This window comes from Copadichromis virginalis, linkage group LG15 (genome assembly GCF_057382275.1).
Source record: "Copadichromis virginalis isolate Kocher_CV1m ecotype Utaka linkage group LG15, C_Virginalis_male_GT1.1, whole genome shotgun sequence".
Lineage (NCBI taxonomy): Eukaryota > Metazoa > Chordata > Actinopteri > Cichliformes > Cichlidae > Copadichromis > Copadichromis virginalis.
This window is the reverse complement of record NC_140632.1, coordinates 42,923,906-42,941,130: the sequence shown is the minus strand read 5'-3', so window position 1 is coordinate 42,941,130 and position 17,225 is coordinate 42,923,906. Positions and strand designations below refer to the sequence as shown.

General features: G+C 34.7%; 4 long non-coding RNA genes across 4 annotated transcripts; all 4 read right to left on the bottom strand.

The window, feature by feature from the left end:
• Window positions 1-3,085: 3,085 nt before the first annotated feature.
• LOC146693119 (uncharacterized) lies at window positions 3,086-5,228 on the bottom strand. The gene is made up of 3 exons (XR_014915054.1): window positions 4,027-5,228; window positions 3,443-3,668; window positions 3,086-3,107 (listed from the first exon to the last, which is right to left on the bottom strand). It is a non-coding gene; the product is annotated as an uncharacterized LOC146693119 (long non-coding RNA).
• Window positions 5,229-6,995: 1,767 nt separating this feature from the next.
• LOC146693118 (uncharacterized) lies at window positions 6,996-9,138 on the bottom strand. Its single transcript, XR_014915053.1, has 3 exons — window positions 7,937-9,138; window positions 7,353-7,578; window positions 6,996-7,017 (listed from the first exon to the last, which is right to left on the bottom strand). It is a non-coding gene; the product is annotated as an uncharacterized LOC146693118 (long non-coding RNA).
• A 1,761-nt stretch (window positions 9,139-10,899) lies between these two features.
• On the bottom strand, window positions 10,900-13,042 carry LOC146693117 (uncharacterized). Its single transcript, XR_014915052.1, has 3 exons — window positions 11,841-13,042; window positions 11,257-11,482; window positions 10,900-10,921 (listed from the first exon to the last, which is right to left on the bottom strand). It is a non-coding gene; the product is annotated as an uncharacterized LOC146693117 (long non-coding RNA).
• A 1,755-nt stretch (window positions 13,043-14,797) lies between these two features.
• Window positions 14,798-16,943, bottom strand: LOC146693116 (uncharacterized). Its single transcript, XR_014915051.1, has 3 exons — window positions 15,739-16,943; window positions 15,155-15,380; window positions 14,798-14,819 (listed from the first exon to the last, which is right to left on the bottom strand). It is a non-coding gene; the product is annotated as an uncharacterized LOC146693116 (long non-coding RNA).
• Between the last annotated feature and the right edge of the window lie 282 nt (window positions 16,944-17,225).

Sequence of the window (17,225 nt, the reverse complement as noted above, 5' to 3'; positions counted from 1 at the left end):
CTGTTCTGCTGAAAGTTCACAGCAAGCCTTCTGAAGTATCTGTACGTGATGTCCCTTAGGAAGTTTGATCTCCTAATACAAAAAAGATATTGTACAATTAAACATTATTGACATAAGATCAGAAAAAGGTCATTTTCAGACTGAAACAGAAATAAAGAAACCTTAACCCTAGCAATTAAAATTGTGACAAAGACAAAACCCCACCCATAAATGGCATGGTTTTTTTAATGACCAGTTATGCTCAGGTTAAAATCTATACCTGTGCACCTACCAAAAATAATTAAACATCAGATTCACAAGGCTAAAATAAATGTGAGACAATAACAAAATTTTCTCAATACCTGCATAATTAGCATGATGCAAATTTAACAACTCACAATGAACGCACAACAAATCACAGCTATGTGAAAAATTACAATTATCCTCTTACGCTCTATAGCCACCAGTACTGTGGCTCAAGAGTTATGCAAAAACCTCCATGCAAATATCACGTAGTATCCACAGAAGCCTTATAATTTTAGCTAAATGGTCATATAAACCATTTCTAAAACTACCAAAGACAGCAGAAACAAGCATGATTGAAATAGCAGTTACTAAACTGCTTAAAATCTGCTAAACACACATAAACCAGCCAAAAATGTTCCACACTTCATGTATTTCATTATATTCATGTTGTGCTTTACTTGTAATAAGAAATCAGTGGCTAATTACCCGGCCTAGCTTTCACAGATTTCAGTCTTTCAAAAAAGACCACAAAATGGCTTAATGGCCCAAATTCACTAAAACAGAAAACCAAACCAAAGACTTTTCACCGGTACCCCTCCCACAAACAATAAAAAAATAACTTAAATACAAAGTAAATTCTGTTACTGAAATTTAAAATGTGGTTTTACACCAAAAATAAAATTCAATTTACAACAAATAAAACTTACCAAGAATTGCACAAGGGCAGGGTTTTTCAAAAATAATCTCTTGTGATGTTTGTTATAGTGGTCTAAAATAATGTCCTCGAATCCTCAGAATGTTAAAATCCAAAGCTCTCCTCTTCTCGTTTGCTAAAAGCAAAGTGGCTTACAAACCAGTGGCACAGGTATTTATTGAAATCATGAGGGACATTCAAAAAACTTCAAATGATCCAATCACAGAAGCCAACAGGGGAGGGACTGTCACAAAGTAACCAGTGAAGTTACAATGCAATAAACAGTACTCAACACCTTTTTTCCCTTGAGTAGTTAAAACCTTTATTCAGCAGTACACTAATTTTCATAGCTGTTGTCCACACCCTTGGCTTTGCCAAAAGACACAATTCAATCTTTTGTCTCAGTCTAACCTTTTCAACAGTGTCACTTGCCCCCCCTTGCTTGCCCTTCACACATGAAAACAAAAGACAGCCATTGATAGTCTCTGCCACCAACTGTCTCACCACACCTAATTCTGAATTAACAATTACTCAAAGTGACCTAAAACTTTTGGGTCACTTTAGGTCACAGTCCCAGTGGGTGACAGCATATAAAAGTAAGAAAGCTTAGCAAGTACCTGATGCTGTCAAATCATAAGAAATTAGCAGAAATATCGTAAAACCAAAACAGTCAAATGAAAAAGCAGCATAAGCCAAAGTTCCTTCAGAAGTACAGTATCAGAGAATGGTGAAAGACTGTTGGAATAATTGGCAGTGGATTTTATCGTGTGGTCTCTGTGTTTTTCTGTCAGTTAATCAGGCTGAATCTGCCAAACTGCTAGATCATTGAAAGGCCCACAACGAATAGACACAACGAAGGTTAAATCAATTTGGTAGCAAAAGACTGTTATTTAGCATCTTCATTGATGTCAATGACAAACAAAGAAGAATAGTTCATTCTGGTGAAAAACCAGCACGAGTTATCTACACAAATCTTCCATAGCTCTAAGGATTAACGGCAAGTCTTGTTCCTTACTGTTCATATTGAGCTTCTGTTTAATACATTGGCAGTGCAATAGCATAGTGTTTAGGTTTATATCAACAAAATACAGGAATCTTAATAGAACAACTAGAGAATGAGAAGAATACATAAATATGAAAAAATATATTTCAGCTTCTCCTCTCTGTTGTGTTGCAACATAGCCATTCGACATGGAAAATGAAGTAGCTTTCAAGAAAGAGAAAGCTTGAAAAACTTACAAACACTGACAATCAACTAGTGTACAGCTTTCAAGTGTAATTTATACATTTTAATAGTAATGTCTTTAAAACTATCAGTGACATTGAAAGGAGTTATTAGTTATTATCAAAACATCAAATTGTTCATAAAACATAAGTTCGCTTTTTTTTATTTTAAAGCCAAAATGACACCAGTGACACCACTAGTGTTTTATAAATCTTGATTCATAAACAATTATGTTAGAAACTTATTTCCTATTCACAATACTTGTTATTATTAAACATTTAATGTGAAAAAGTTTCATCCTCCTCTTAGTCTTCATACATCTCTTTTTTTTAAACTTGTAGAGTTGTAGAATTTAAACTAATAACACATATACCATAAGGATGAATAAACAGTCAAAGAAAACCAAAATTTAAAACAGGAACATTTATTATAAAATATTTACACATCTGTCACAACTCTTTGTCTGTCTGACTGGAGTCCTCTGTCACATATGTACAAAACAAACCAAAACAATATTTTTCACAGTTGAGTATTCACAGTATTTATAAAGCAATTGTAAAAGAATTGAGTAGTTAAAATCTTTATTCAGCAGTACACTAATTTCCATAGCTGTTGTCCACACCCTTGGCCTTGCCAAAAGATGGCCTTGCCAAAAGAAACCAAGGTGAGACTCAGTCTCACCTTGGTTTCACAGCCTTACAACTTATTCATTCAACAGTGTGACCTCAAGTTTGCCCCCCCCCCGCTTCCCCTTCACACATGAAAACAAAAGACAGCCATTGATAGTCTTTACCACTAACTGTCTCACCACACCTATTTCTGAATTAAAAATTACCCAAAGTGACCTAAAACATGCCACTTTGGGTCAAATGTGAAAAAATATATTAATCTAAGAAAACTTAGCATTATTATAAAACATCTGTCACAAGTCTTCGTCTGTCTGAGTGGTGGCCTCTGTCACATCTGAACAAAACAAAAACAAATAATATTTTTTGACAGTTAGTATTTATAAACAACTTTAACAAATATACATGGGTAAAACAGACATTTGCATATATCTAATCCTTATAAAATCACAAATGAAGAAAACAAAACATGATACTAATCATGGATTTAATATTTTCTCCAAATGATTTATCATAAACTAAAATAAATAATTCGCATTCATGTTTATTTGTATGTAGACAGTCGTTCAATAGTAATTCATAGAGTATTTTTTCTAAGTCCCATTTCTTAAAATAAGACACTGAAGCCAACATTCACTGTTTATACCATCCAAACAATACATTAAGACTTACCATCACGTGCGAATGTAATCGAAGCTTGCAATGCATCCAGCTCCTGGGCAGTGTTATTCAGCATTTCTTTTTCAGCATCCAGCTGTTCTTTTAAAACAGAAATCTTTCTTTCGGCTGCACGCCTGAGCCGCACCTGCCGAACCAAGAGGTCCATTGCCTTGGCATGAAGTTGCAAGCACCTTGTATATAGATCCTCTCTGCTGACCCCTGGGTCCAAGCAGGCATACTGAAATTACAAAATATTTTGGATCATAACAAAATTAGAAAACAGTTATTCGCTTCAATCTATGCTGCCGCTACAATGTAATGTTTGTAGTGCCAGATCACAACAACAGCTGTATAAAAGTCTCAGCTTAACCTTGTGCCATCCTTTAAAAAACTTACGTTGATCACCCTGGGGACCCAAAAAGGCCCCAGTATGGCACAAGGGTTAACAGTGACTTATATGAAAGAGCAAACAAACAAACAAACAAACACAAGAAACACTAAACACAGCATCCTTCCCAGCTCTGTAACAGGTAATGTAGCGTAAAAACAAATTTTTCTACACTATAAATAAAATTTAAGAAATATTTGTTACTTACAGTTGATAGTTGAAATTCTTGACGCAATGATTCAACTTCAGGATCATTAATCCCAGCAAACTTCGTTGGGGAAGCATATGCCATTCTCTATTTATGATAAAGTATGAGGTTAATTAGTTACATTTTACACAACATTCAAACAATATACAAACATGAGAGCATCAAAGAGACTTTACTTACACATAAACATGTAGTTAGTTCACAATAATGATCAGTAATGCAATTACATTCATTCAAAAAACACAAAACATATATATAAATGGTAAATGGCCTGTATTTCTATATCGCTTTACTAGTCCCTAAGGACCCCAAAGCGCTTTACACATCCAGAATGAAGGTGTAAATTAGTCAATGTATGACATTAAGATAATGCTCACCAACTCTTGCTGTCTGCTGCTCAAATTTGCTTAAAGAAAAGGATTGAACGCACAACAAATCACAGCTATGTGAAAAATTACAATTATCCTCTTACGCTCTATAGCCACCAGTACTGTGGCTCAAGAGTTATGCAAAAACCTCCATGCAAATATCACGTAGTATCCACAGAAGCCTTATAATTTTAGCTAAATGGTCATATAAACCATTTCTAAAACTACCAAAGACAGCAGAAACAAGCATGATTGAAATAGCAGTTACTAAACTGCTTAAAATCTGCTAAACACACATAAACCAGCCAAAAATGTTCCACACTTCATGTATTTCATTATATTCATGTTGTGCTTTACTTGTAATAAGAAATCAGTGGCTAATTACCCGGCCTAGCTTTCACAGATTTCAGTCTTTCAAAAAAGACCACAAAATGGCTTAATGGCCCAAATTCACTAAAACAGAAAACCAAACCAAAGACTTTTCACCGGTACCCCTCCCACAAACAATAAAAAAATAACTTAAATACAAAGTAAATTCTGTTACTGAAATTTAAAATGTGGTTTTACACCAAAAATAAAATTCAATTTACAACAAATAAAACTTACCAAGAATTGCACAAGGGCAGGGTTTTTCAAAAATAATATCTTGTGATGTTTGTTATAGTGGTCTAAAATAATGTCCTCGAATCCTCAGAATGTTAAAATCCAAAGCTCTCCTCTTCTCGTTTGCTAAAAGCAAAGTGGCTTACAAACCAGTGGCACAGGTATTTATTGAAATCATGAGGGACATTCAAAAAACTTCAAATGATCTTTTGTCTCAGTCTAACCTTTTCAACAGTGTCACTTGCCCCCCCCCCCCCCCCCCTTGCTTGCCCTTCACACATGAAAACAAAAGACAGCCATTGATAGTCTCTGCCACCAACTGTCTCACCACACCTAATTCTGAATTAACAATTACCCAAAGTGACCTAAAACTTTTGGGTCACTTTAGGTCACAGTCCCAGTGGGTGACAGCATATAAAAGTAAGAAAGCTTAGCAAGTACCTGATGCTGTCAAATCATAAGAAATTAGCAGAAATATCGTAAAACCAAAACAGTCAAATGAAAAAGCAGCATAAGCCAAAGTTCCTTCAGAAGTACAGTATCAGAGAATGGTGAAAGACTGTTGGAATAATTGGCAGTGGATTTTATCGTGTGGTCTCTGTGTTTTTCTGTCAGTTAATCAGGCTGAATCTGCCAAACTGCTAGATCATTGAAAGGCCCACAACGAATAGACACAACGAAGGTTAAATCAATTTGGTAGCAAAAGACTGTTATTTAGCATCTTCATTGATGTCAATGACAAACAAAGAAGAATAGTTCATTCTGGTGAAAAACCAGCACGAGTTATCTACACAAATCTTCCATAGCTCTAAGGATTAACGGCAAGTCTTGTTCCTTACTGTTCATATTGAGCTTCTGTTTAATACATTGGCAGTGCAATAGCATAGTGTTTAGGTTTATATCAACAAAATACAGGAATCTTAATAGAACAACTAGAGAATGAGAAGAATACATAAATATGAAAAAATATATTTCAGCTTCTCCTCTCTGTTGTGTTGCAACATAGCCATTCGACATGGAAAATGAAGTAGCTTTCAAGAAAGAGAAAGCTTGAAAAACTTACAAACACTGACAATCAACTAGTGTACAGCTTTCAAGTGTAATTTATACATTTTAATAGTAATGTCTTTAAAACTATCAGTGACATTGAAAGGAGTTATTAGTTATTATCAAAACATCAAATTGTTCATAAAACATAAGTTCGCTTTTTTTTATTTTAAAGCCAAAATGACACCAGTGACACCACTAGTGTTTTATAAATCTTGATTCATAAACAATTATGTTAGAAACTTATTTCCTATTCACAATACTTGTTATTATTAAACATTTAATGTGAAAAAGTTTCATCCTCCTCTTAGTCTTCATACATCTCTTTTTTTTAAACTTGTAGAGTTGTAGAATTTAAACTAATAACACATATACCATAAGGATGAATAAACAGTCAAAGAAAACCAAAATTTAAAACAGGAACATTTATTATAAAATATTTACACATCTGTCACAACTCTTTGTCTGTCTGACTGGAGTCCTCTGTCACATATGTACAAAACAAACCAAAACAATATTTTTCACAGTTGAGTATTCACAGTATTTATAAAGCAATTGTAAAAGAATTGAGTAGTTAAAATCTTTATTCAGCAGTACACTAATTTCCATAGCTGTTGTCCACACCCTTGGCCTTGCCAAAAGATGGCCTTGCCAAAAGAAACCAAGGTGAGACTCAGTCTCACCTTGGTTTCACAGCCTTACAACTTATTCATTCAACAGTGTGACCTCAAGTTTGCCCCCCCCCCCCCCCCCCGCTTCCCCTTCACACATGAAAACAAAAGACAGCCATTGATAGTCTTTACCACTAACTGTCTCACCACACCTATTTCTGAATTAAAAATTACCCAAAGTGACCTAAAACATGCCACTTTGGGTCAAATGTGAAAAAATATATTAATCTAAGAAAACTTAGCATTATTATAAAACATCTGTCACAAGTCTTCGTCTGTCTGAGTGGTGGCCTCTGTCACATCTGAACAAAACAAAAACAAATAATATTTTTTGACAGTTAGTATTTATAAACAACTTTAACAAATATACATGGGTAAAACAGACATTTGCATATATCTAATCCTTATAAAATCACAAATGAAGAAAACAAAACATGATACTAATCATGGATTTAATATTTTCTCCAAATGATTTATCATAAACTAAAATAAATAATTCGCATTCATGTTTATTTGTATGTAGACAGTCGTTCAATAGTAATTCATAGAGTATTTTTTCTAAGTCCCATTTCTTAAAATAAGACACTGAAGCCAACATTCACTGTTTATACCATCCAAACAATACATTAAGACTTACCATCACGTGCGAATGTAATCGAAGCTTGCAATGCATCCAGCTCCTGGGCAGTGTTATTCAGCATTTCTTTTTCAGCATCCAGCTGTTCTTTTAAAACAGAAATCTTTCTTTCGGCTGCACGCCTGAGCCGCACCTGCCGAACCAAGAGGTCCATTGCCTTGGCATGAAGTTGCAAGCACCTTGTATATAGATCCTCTCTGCTGACCCCTGGGTCCAAGCAGGCATACTGAAATTACAAAATATTTTGGATCATAACAAAATTAGAAAACAGTTATTCGCTTCAATCTATGCTGCCGCTACAATGTAATGTTTGTAGTGCCAGATCACAACAACAGCTGTATAAAAGTCTCAGCTTAACCTTGTGCCATCCTTTAAAAAACTTACGTTGATCACCCTGGGGACCCAAAAAGGCCCCAGTATGGCACAAGGGTTAACAGTGACTTATATGAAAGAGCAAACAAACAAACAAACAAACACAAGAAACACTAAACACAGCATCCTTCCCAGCTCTGTAACAGGTAATGTAGCGTAAAACCAAATTTTTCTACACTATAAATAAAATTTAAGAAATATTTGTTACTTACAGTTGATAGTTGAAATTCTTGACGCAATGATTCAACTTCAGGATCATTAATCCCAGCAAACTTCGTTGGGGAAGCATATGCCATTCTCTATTTATGATAAAGTATGAGGTTAATTAGTTACATTTTACACAACATTCAAACAATATACAAACATGAGAGCATCAAAGAGACTTTACTTACACATAAACATGTAGTTAGTTCACAATAATGATCAGTAATGCAATTACATTCATTCAAAAAACACAAAACATATATATAAATGGTAAATGGCCTGTATTTCTATATCGCTTTACTAGTCCCTAAGGACCCCAAAGCGCTTTACACATCCAGAATGAAGGTGTAAATTAGTCAATGTATGACATTAAGATAATGCTCACCAACTCTTGCTGTCTGCTGCTCAAATTTGCTTAAAGAAAAGGATTGAACGCACAACAAATCACAGCTATGTGAAAAATTACAATTATCCTCTTACGCTCTATAGCCACCAGTACTGTGGCTCAAGAGTTATGCAAAAACCTCCATGCAAATATCACGTAGTATCCACAGAAGCCTTATAATTTTAGCTAAATGGTCATATAAACCATTTCTAAAACTACCAAAGACAGCAGAAACAAGCATGATTGAAATAGCAGTTACTAAACTGCTTAAAATCTGCTAAACACACATAAACCAGCCAAAAATGTTCCACACTTCATGTATTTCATTATATTCATGTTGTGCTTTACTTGTAATAAGAAATCAGTGGCTAATTACCCGGCCTAGCTTTCACAGATTTCAGTCTTTCAAAAAAGACCACAAAATGGCTTAATGGCCCAAATTCACTAAAACAGAAAACCAAACCAAAGACTTTTCACCGGTACCCCTCCCACAAACAATAAAAAAATAACTTAAATACAAAGTAAATTCTGTTACTGAAATTTAAAATGTGGTTTTACACCAAAAATAAAATTCAATTTACAACAAATAAAACTTACCAAGAATTGCACAAGGGCAGGGTTTTTCAAAAATAATATCTTGTGATGTTTGTTATAGTGGTCTAAAATAATGTCCTCGAATCCTCAGAATGTTAAAATCCAAAGCTCTCCTCTTCTCGTTTGCTAAAAGCAAAGTGGCTTACAAACCAGTGGCACAGGTATTTATTGAAATCATGAGGGACATTCAAAAAACTTCAAATGATCTTTTGTCTCAGTCTAACCTTTTCAACAGTGTCACTTGCCCCCCCCCCCCCCCCCCTTGCTTGCCCTTCACACATGAAAACAAAAGACAGCCATTGATAGTCTCTGCCACCAACTGTCTCACCACACCTAATTCTGAATTAACAATTACCCAAAGTGACCTAAAACTTTTGGGTCACTTTAGGTCACAGTCCCAGTGGGTGACAGCATATAAAAGTAAGAAAGCTTAGCAAGTACCTGATGCTGTCAAATCATAAGAAATTAGCAGAAATATCGTAAAACCAAAACAGTCAAATGAAAAAGCAGCATAAGCCAAAGTTCCTTCAGAAGTACAGTATCAGAGAATGGTGAAAGACTGTTGGAATAATTGGCAGTGGATTTTATCGTGTGGTCTCTGTGTTTTTCTGTCAGTTAATCAGGCTGAATCTGCCAAACTGCTAGATCATTGAAAGGCCCACAACAAATAGACACAACGAAGGTTAAATCAATTTGGTAGCAAAAGACTGTTATTTAGCATCTTCATTGATGTCAATGACAAACAAAGAAGAATAGTTCATTCTGGTGAAAAACCAGCACGAGTTATCTACACAAATCTTCCATAGCTCTAAGGATTAACGGCAAGTCTTGTTCCTTACTGTTCATATTGAGCTTCTGTTTAATACATTGGCAGTGCAATAGCATAGTGTTTAGGTTTATATCAACAAAATACAGGAATCTTAATAGAACAACTAGAGAATGAGAAGAATACATAAATATGAAAAAATATATTTCAGCTTCTCCTCTCTGTTGTGTTGCAACATAGCCATTCGACATGGAAAATGAAGTAGCTTTCAAGAAAGAGAAAGCTTGAAAAACTTACAAACACTGACAATCAACTAGTGTACAGCTTTCAAGTGTAATTTATACATTTTAATAGTAATGTCTTTAAAACTATCAGTGACATTGAAAGGAGTTATTAGTTATTATCAAAACATCAAATTGTTCATAAAACATAAGTTCGCTTTTTTTTATTTTAAAGCCAAAATGACACCAGTGACACCACTAGTGTTTTATAAATCTTGATTCATAAACAATTATGTTAGAAACTTATTTCCTATTCACAATACTTGTTATTATTAAACATTTAATGTGAAAAAGTTTCATCCTCCTCTTAGTCTTCATACATCTCTTTTTTTTAAACTTGTAGAGTTGTAGAATTTAAACTAATAACACATATACCATAAGGATGAATAAACAGTCAAAGAAAACCAAAATTTAAAACAGGAACATTTATTATAAAATATTTACACATCTGTCACAACTCTTTGTCTGTCTGACTGGAGTCCTCTGTCACATATGTACAAAACAAACCAAAACAATATTTTTCACAGTTGAGTATTCACAGTATTTATAAAGCAATTGTAAAAGAATTGAGTAGTTAAAATCTTTATTCAGCAGTACACTAATTTCCATAGCTGTTGTCCACACCCTTGGCCTTGCCAAAAGATGGCCTTGCCAAAAGAAACCAAGGTGAGACTCAGTCTCACCTTGGTTTCACAGCCTTACAACTTATTCATTCAACAGTGTGACCTCAAGTTTGCCCCCCCCCCCCGCTTCCCCTTCACACATGAAAACAAAAGACAGCCATTGATAGTCTTTACCACTAACTGTCTCACCACACCTATTTCTGAATTAAAAATTACCCAAAGTGACCTAAAACATGCCACTTTGGGTCAAATGTGAAAAAATATATTAATCTAAGAAAACTTAGCATTATTATAAAACATCTGTCACAAGTCTTCGTCTGTCTGAGTGGTGGCCTCTGTCACATCTGAACAAAACAAAAACAAATAATATTTTTTGACAGTTAGTATTTATAAACAACTTTAACAAATATACATGGGTAAAACAGACATTTGCATATATCTAATCCTTATAAAATCACAAATGAAGAAAACAAAACATGATACTAATCATGGATTTAATATTTTCTCCAAATGATTTATCATAAACTAAAATAAATAATTCGCATTCATGTTTATTTGTATGTAGACAGTCGTTCAATAGTAATTCATAGAGTATTTTTTCTAAGTCCCATTTCTTAAAATAAGACACTGAAGCCAACATTCACTGTTTATACCATCCAAACAATACATTAAGACTTACCATCACGTGCGAATGTAATCGAAGCTTGCAATGCATCCAGCTCCTGGGCAGTGTTATTCAGCATTTCTTTTTCAGCATCCAGCTGTTCTTTTAAAACAGAAATCTTTCTTTCGGCTGCACGCCTGAGCCGCACCTGCCGAACCAAGAGGTCCATTGCCTTGGCATGAAGTTGCAAGCACCTTGTATATAGATCCTCTCTGCTGACCCCTGGGTCCAAGCAGGCATACTGAAATTACAAAATATTTTGGATCATAACAAAATTAGAAAACAGTTATTCGCTTCAATCTATGCTGCCGCTACAATGTAATGTTTGTAGTGCCAGATCACAACAACAGCTGTATAAAAGTCTCAGCTTAACCTTGTGCCATCCTTTAAAAAACTTACGTTGATCACCCTGGGGACCCAAAAAGGCCCCAGTATGGCACAAGGGTTAACAGTGACTTATATGAAAGAGCAAACAAACAAACAAACAAACACAAGAAACACTAAACACAGCATCCTGCCCAGCTCTGTAACAGGTAATGTAGCGTAAAACCAAATTTTTCTACACTATAAATAAAATTTAAGAAATATTTGTTACTTACAGTTGATAGTTGAAATTCTTGACGCAATGATTCAACTTCAGGATCATTAATCCCAGCAAACTTCGTTGGGGAAGCATATGCCATTCTCTATTTATGATAAAGTATGAGGTTAATTAGTTACATTTTACACAACATTCAAACAATATACAAACATGAGAGCATCAAAGAGACTTTACTTACACATAAACATGTAGTTAGTTCACAATAATGATCAGTAATGCAATTACATTCATTCAAAAAACACAAAACATATATATAAATGGTAAATGGCCTGTATTTCTATATCGCTTTACTAGTCCCTAAGGACCCCAAAGCGCTTTACACATCCAGAATGAAGGTGTAAATTAGTCAATGTATGACATTAAGATAATGCTCACCAACTCTTGCTGTCTGCTGCTCAAATTTGCTTAAAGAAAAGGATTGAACGCACAACAAATCACAGCTATGTGAAAAATTACAATTATCCTCTTACGCTCTATAGCCACCAGTACTGTGGCTCAAGAGTTATGCAAAAACCTCCATGCAAATATCACGTAGTATCCACAGAAGCCTTATAATTTTAGCTAAATGGTCATATAAACCATTTCTAAAACTACCAAAGACAGCAGAAACAAGCATGATTGAAATAGCAGTTACTAAACTGCTTAAAATCTGCTAAACACACATAAACCAGCCAAAAATGTTCCACACTTCATGTATTTCATTATATTCATGTTGTGCTTTACTTGTAATAAGAAATCAGTGGCTAATTACCCGGCCTAGCTTTCACAGATTTCAGTCTTTCAAAAAAGACCACAAAATGGCTTAATGGCCCAAATTCACTAAAACAGAAAACCAAACCAAAGACTTTTCACCGGTACCCCTCCCACAAACAATAAAAAAATAACTTAAATACAAAGTAAATTCTGTTACTGAAATTTAAAATGTGGTTTTACACCAAAAATAAAATTCAATTTACAACAAATAAAACTTACCAAGAATTGCACAAGGGCAGGGTTTTTCAAAAATAATATCTTGTGATGTTTGTTATAGTGGTCTAAAATAATGTCCTCGAATCCTCAGAATGTTAAAATCCAAAGCTCTCCTCTTCTCGTTTGCTAAAAGCAAAGTGGCTTACAAACCAGTGGCACAGGTATTTATTGAAATCATGAGGGACATTCAAAAAACTTCAAATGATCTTTTGTCTCAGTCTAACCTTTTCAACAGTGTCACTTGCCCCCCCCTTGCTTGCCCTTCACACATGAAAACAAAAGACAGCCATTGATAGTCTCTGCCACCAACTGTCTCACCACACCTAATTCTGAATTAACAATTACCCAAAGTGACCTAAAACTTTTGGGTCACTTTAGGTCACAGTCCCAGTGGGTGACAGCATATAAAAGTAAGAAAGCTTAGCAAGTACCTGATGCTGTCAAATCATAAGAAATTAGCAGAAATATCGTAAAACCAAAACAGTCAAATGAAAAAGCAGCATAAGCCAAAGTTCCTTCAGAAGTACAGTATCAGAGAATGGTGAAAGACTGTTGGAATAATTGGCAGTGGATTTTATCGTGTGGTCTCTGTGTTTTTCTGTCAGTTAATCAGGCTGAATCTGCCAAACTGCTAGATCATTGAAAGGCCCACAACAAATAGACACAACGAAGGTTAAATCAATTTGGTAGCAAAAGACTGTTATTTAGCATCTTCATTGATGTCAATGACAAACAAAGAAGAATAGTTCATTCTGGTGAAAAACCAGCACGAGTTATCTACACAAATCTTCCATAGCTCTAAGGATTAACGGCAAGTCTTGTTCCTTACTGTTCATATTGAGCTTCTGTTTAATACATTGGCAGTGCAATAGCATAGTGTTTAGGTTTATATCAACAAAATACAGGAATCTTAATAGAACAACTAGAGAATGAGAAGAATACATAAATATGAAAAAATATATTTCAGCTTCTCCTCTCTGTTGTGTTGCAACATAGCCATTCGACATGGAAAATGAAGTAGCTTTCAAGAAAGAGAAAGCTTGAAAAACTTACAAACACTGACAATCAACTAGTGTACAGCTTTCAAGTGTAATTTATACATTTTAATAGTAATGTCTTTAAAACTATCAGTGACATTGAAAGGAGTTATTAGTTATTATCAAAACATCAAATTGTTCATAAAACATAAGTTCGCTTTTTTTTATTTTAAAGCCAAAATGACACCAGTGACACCACTAGTGTTTTATAAATCTTGATTCATAAACAATTATGTTAGAAACTTATTTCCTATTCACAATACTTGTTATTATTAAACATTTAATGTGAAAAAGTTTCATCCTCCTCTTAGTCTTCATACATCTCTTTTTTTTAAACTTGTAGAGTTGTAGAATTTAAACTAATAACACATATACCATAAGGATGAATAAACAGTCAAAGAAAACCAAAATTTAAAACAGGAACATTTATTATAAAATATTTACACATCTGTCACAACTCTTTGTCTGTCTGACTGGAGTCCTCTGTCACATATGTACAAAACAAACCAAAACAATATTTTTCACAGTTGAGTATTCACAGTATTTATAAAGCAATTGTAAAAGAATTGAGTAGTTAAAATCTTTATTCAGCAGTACACTAATTTCCATAGCTGTTGTCCACACCCTTGGCCTTGCCAAAAGATGGCCTTGCCAAAAGAAACCAAGGTGAGACTCAGTCTCACCTTGGTTTCACAGCCTTACAACTTATTCATTCAACAGTGTGACCTCAAGTTTGCCCCCCCCCCCCCCCCGCTTCCCCTTCACACATGAAAACAAAAGACAGCCATTGATAGTCTTTACCACTAACTGTCTCACCACACCTATTTCTGAATTAAAAATTACCCAAAGTGACCTAAAACATGCCACTTTGGGTCAAATGTGAAAAAATATATTAATCTAAGAAAACTTAGCATTATTATAAAACATCTGTCACAAGTCTTCGTCTGTCTGAGTGGTGGCCTCTGTCACATCTGAACAAAACAAAAACAAATAATATTTTTTGACAGTTAGTATTTATAAACAACTTTAACAAATATACATGGGTAAAACAGACATTTGCATATATCTAATCCTTATAAAATCACAAATGAAGAAAACAAAACATGATACTAATCATGGATTTAATATTTTCTCCAAATGATTTATCATAAACTAAAATAAATAATTCGCATTCATGTTTATTTGTATGTAGACAGTCGTTCAATAGTAATTCATAGAGTATTTTTTCTAAGTCCCATTTCTTAAAATAAGACACTGAAGCCAACATTCACTGTTTATACCATCCAAACAATACATTAAGACTTACCATCACGTGCGAATGTAATCGAAGCTTGCAATGCATCCAGCTCCTGGGCAGTGTTATTCAGCATTTCTTTTTCAGCATCCAGCTGTTCTTTTAAAACAGAAATCTTTCTTTCGGCTGCACGCCTGAGCCGCACCTGCCGAACCAAGAGGTCCATTGCCTTGGCATGAAGTTGCAAGCACCTTGTATATAGATCCTCTCTGCTGACCCCTGGGTCCAAGCAGGCATACTGAAATTACAAAATATTTTGGATCATAACAAAATTAGAAAACAGTTATTCGCTTCAATCTATGCTGCCGCTACAATGTAATGTTTGTAGTGCCAGATCACAACAACAGCTGTATAAAAGTCTCAGCTTAACCTTGTGCCATCCTTTAAAAAACTTACGTTGATCACCCTGGGGACCCAAAAAGGCCCCAGTATGGCACAAGGGTTAACAGTGACTTATATGAAAGAGCAAACAAACAAACAAACAAACACAAGAAACACTAAACACAGCATCCTGCCCAGCTCTGTAACAGGTAATGTAGCGTAAAACCAAATTTTTCTACACTATAAATAAAATTTAAGAAATATTTGTTACTTACAGTTGATAGTTGAAATTCTTGACGCAATGATTCAACTTCAGGATCATTAATCCCAGCAAACTTCGTTGGGGAAGCATATGCCATTCTCTATTTATGATAAAGTATGAGGTTAATTAGTTACATTTTACACAACATTCAAACAATATACAAACATGAGAGCATCAAAGAGACTTTACTTACACATAAACATGTAGTTAGTTCACAATAATGATCAGTAATGCAATTACATTCATTCAAAAAACACAAAACATATATATAAATGGTAAATGGCCTGTATTTCTATATCGCTTTACTAGTCCCTAAGGACCCCAAAGCGCTTTACACATCCAGAATGAAGGTGTAAATTAGTCAATGTATGACATTAAGATAATGCTCACCAACTCTTGCTGTCTGCTGCTCAAATTTGCTTAAAGAAAAGGATTGAACGCACAACAAATCACAGCTATGTGAAAAATTACAATTATCCTCTTACGCTCTATAGCCACCAGTACTGTGGCTCAAGAGTTATGCAAAAACCTCCATGCAAATATCACGTAGTATCCACAGAAGCCTTATAATTTTAGCTAAATGGTCATATAAACCATTTCTAAAACTACCAAAGACAGCAGAAACAAGCATGATTGAAATAGCAGTTACTAAACTGCTTAAAATCTGCTAAACACACATAAACCAGCCAAAAATGTTCCACACTTCATGTATTTCATTATATTCATGTTGTGCTTTACTTGTAATAAGAAATCAGTGGCTAATTACCCGGCCTAGCTTTCACAGATTTCAGTCTTTCAAAAAAGACCACAAAATGGCTTAATGGCCCAAATTCACTAAAACAGAAAACCAAACCAAAGACTTTTCACCGGTACCCCTCCCACAAACAATAAAAAAATAACTTAAATACAAAGTAAATTCTGTTACTGAAATTTAAAATGTGGTTTTACACCAAAAATAAAATTCAATTTACAACAAATAAAACTTACCAAGAATTGCACAAGGGCAGGGTTTTTCAAAAATAATATCTTGTGATGTTTGTTATAGTGGTCTAAAATAATGTCCTCGAATCCTCAGAATGTTAAAATCCAAAGCTCTCCTCTTCTCGTTTGCTAAAAGCAAAGTGGCTTACAAACCAGTGGCACAGGTATTTATTGAAATCATGAGGGACATTCAAAAAACTTCAAATGATCTTTTGTCTCAGTCTAACCTTTTCAACAGTGTCACTTGCCCCCCCCGTTCAGGGAAACGGGGTTGTCATGGTGGCACGTGGAGTTTCAATCACTCGCCAAAAAGCAGTAATCTGCTGTCACTCAAAATCAAAATGTCCAATATGTCCCAAAGGTCGCAGGCGTGATGAGACTCGAGCTCGGAAATGTTTGTTATGCCATTTGTCAGTAATGGTTAGAGTGCCACCTAGTGGGACAACTATAATCATGATTGAATGAGATGAAATGTTAGCTGGTGGTTGAATGCATGAATTCCATCAATGTGACATGAGA